Consider the following 3,392-nt stretch of genomic DNA (forward strand, 5'->3'; position numbering starts at 1 on the left):
AGTAGCCAAAACATCAAAATAAGTTTTATTTCATTAGGTGGAATGAAAAGTATGGAGAAATGAACATTCTTTATTTTTAGAACTACCCTCACATTATACTCTCCATACTCTGTATTCTGTTTCGCATACTCTACTTTCTTTCTGGTTCTACTATTATTTCACTCTATTTTAACTATTCCTGGAAGTCATAGTAGACGTCCCACTATCCTTCCCCCCCGCCCCTTCCCGCCCCCCTCTCCTGTATGTGTTTTCCACAGAGTTGTCCTATCACCTGTCCATTTTAATACTTCTTCATGGCATACTTTATCACACCTGTTAATCTTTAACATTCTTCCATAGCCTATATACCCAATGCTTCCAGTTTCTGAGTCTTCAGATCTCCAGTGTTCTGTGTTTCACTTTGTAAGATATTTAACTTAATTTATATGATGGTAATATAGAATTGTAGAGGGCATACTCATTCTCATGAGGAATGCAGGAAATAATTCTTGTAATTCTTGCTGTGTCAACGATGCAGGAGTATACAGGTGGCAACTACTACTGCATTGCAGCATTACTTCTATTCAGTCTCTCTCGTAGGAACTTTTTCCAACTATTGTCTTACCCTTGCACGACCTCGGTTTAATATCAGAGTCACTCTCTGTAATATGATCCTCGTAAATGGTCATAGGAAAGCAGCTTTGCTGTTAAATAATTGTTCAGTGGTACATGATATCAAATTACAAATTTTGTAAAAATAATAAATCTTTTTTATTGCACTGCTTCTCTTGTTAATCAACTGATGAGTCCTCAAACTTCAAGTGGCAGAGATTCCAAATCCAGCTATGACATCCTTTAAATATTGTCTACATATTTGAAAGGAGAAGGTGTTATTACAATGTATCAATTGCTGAAGTGCAAAGCAATTTTCCTACGAATATTTCTAAGTAGGACACCATAGAGAGGGATATTAATGTTAAATCAACAGTGTGGCAGGCCAACACAAAATTCAGCAAAAGATCACACGAGAGAGCTCAAATATAAGTGATGCTGGTGTGCCCTGTTAGTTACCATCTCATATATTCTTGCATTGTTGACACAGCAACTGTTACTGCCAACACTCTTGTTGCAGATGCATATGCTATCCTGTGTTATATTACCATAATGCAGTTTAAGCTACATATCCTATAATACTGCCCTTCATCTGTATCTTTCAGTAACTTTTTCCTCACTTCTTCTTCGATCTCTGACATGAGCACAGAAAGCTTTCTTCACCTGTGCCAATCTACTTCTGGTATCATTGTTGCTTTGGTTATTCTGTGTGATCCTGTTATTGTGTAGGAGAATTCTTTCACTTCTTCCTCTTCCGTATCATTTCTAATTTTGTATTTAACAAGTTGTCATTCTCCTTTCTATTACTCTTCACCATCTCCATCTTTTCTCCATTTGTCCCTATACCACACACAGATGGAACAAAACATTGCAACCACTGCCCATTGTGAGACTGAATGCTGCCTACTCATGTTGTCGGTAGGTGACACGGTAAGGAAAGTGTAGGCCGTGAGCGGAGTAGAGGTGAGTGGTGAAACATTCTAGATACAGTATGGACCAAAAATGGGGAAATCCACTGACACAAATGACTTTGGCAATGGCCAATGGAAACTCCTGGTTGAAATATCAACAATACTAGGAAAAGGATAGATGGCTATTCACTGTAAATATGACCTGTTGAGTTCCAGACAGGCACAGCAAAAAGATTGTTTCACTTTTAGCTTTAGGCTAAAGCCTTCTTTGAAAAGAAAATGCTAAATCTACAGAGCAAGAACCAGCTCGTTTTGCCAACTTTTATTAAGGAAATTATAAGAAACCACCAACAGTAACACATTCTTCAAAACCGAAAACACAATAAGGATCCCCTCCGTGCATCAAGCAAATAAGTCCTACAATCAGAGTTCCCTTCGACTCTATACCCGTACAACTGCTCCACATTGAAGTCGGCTGTTAGCAGCTAGTAGATAGCCTAACATGACAGAAGTGATGTATCGCAATTGTTGCAGAAGAGAGGACGGTCAAGGTGGCACGCTGCTGGACCGTCCGATCTCCTCCACACTCGGGAGTCGAGAACTGCCTGCTGAACAGCTGGGCACCATCTTACCGAGCTCTGGGCAGAAGCATATTGTGGAGTCACCGCCAGACACCACACCACACTTACTAGGTGGTAGGCTTTAAATCGGCGGCAGTCCGTTAGTATACGTCGGACCCGCGTGTCACCACTCTCAGTGATTGCAGACCAAGCGCCGCCACACGGCAGGTCTAGAGACACTTCCTAGCACTCGCCCCAGTTGTACAGCCAACTTTGCTAGCAATGGTTCATTGTCTACATACATTCTCATTTGCAGAGACGACAATTTAGCATAGCCTTCAGCTACGTCATTTGCTACGACCTAGCAAGGTGCCATATTCAGTAATTCGAATGAATTCTGAACAGATAATATTGTGAATCATGTACTGTCAGCCGGCCGATGTGGCCGAGTGGTTCTAGACACTTCAGTCTGGAACCGTGCGATCGCTATGGTCACAGGTTCGAACCCTGCCTTGGGCATGGATGTGTGTGATGTCCTTAGGTTAGTTAGGTTTAAGTAGTTCTAAGTTCTAGGGGACTGATGACCTTAGATGTTAAGTCCCATAGTGCTCACAGCCATTTGAACCATGTACCGTCAAGAGTTATGTTCATCATTAATGGATTAAAGTTAAGTATCAAACTAATAATGTCCGCTTTCTGAATTCTAATTCCTTGTCATGTTCCAGACCTCACATCAGTATAGTTCTTCCCTCCTCATGCCAGCCTGCGTGAGCTAAAACGCGTGCATTTCGGCCTCCTCTAGTAACACGGTGTTGGCTCTTCTGCCAACACAACAGATATTTCCAGGACTATTTGCACACATTTGATTGACAGGAAATAGTTTGTTGATCATTGCGCTCCCTTCCTCTGCTGCTGGTTGATGCCCTCTGATGGACATTGGCCACACCTACATGTTTGTTGCCAAATGTGGTACTTGCTTGTAAACACTCTTGTGTCACCCATACTTCACAGTGGAGTAGGCAACCTGCATTGTTGGTCTGTCTGTGGTGTTGCTCCTGCATCTGTAGTGACTGAAGCAGAAAACACACACAGGTGCACACAAGCAAGCATACCACATTCACACATGACTACCATCTTTGTAATTTTGGACCAAAATGCAACTGTCACATTAACTGGAAATAAATGATAATTAGTTGAAACCCTCAGCTGCCGACTGGTGTTGTCGGTATACCTCAATAGGGACAGCTGAAAATGTGTGCCCCAACCGGGACTCGAACCCGGGATCTCCTGCTTACATGGCAGACGCTCTATCCATCTGAGCCACCAAGGA

General features: G+C 42.1%; 1 non-coding gene across 1 annotated transcript; it reads right to left on the reverse strand.

Annotated features, from left to right (window-relative positions):
* Window positions 1–3,318: 3,318 nt before the first annotated feature.
* On the reverse strand, window positions 3,319–3,392 carry Trnat-ugu (transfer RNA threonine (anticodon UGU)). Its single transcript has one exon. It is a non-coding gene; the product is annotated as a tRNA-Thr (tRNA).

The sequence above is a fragment of the Schistocerca cancellata genome, chromosome 12 (genome assembly GCF_023864275.1).
Source record: "Schistocerca cancellata isolate TAMUIC-IGC-003103 chromosome 12, iqSchCanc2.1, whole genome shotgun sequence".
Lineage (NCBI taxonomy): Eukaryota > Metazoa > Arthropoda > Insecta > Orthoptera > Acrididae > Schistocerca > Schistocerca cancellata.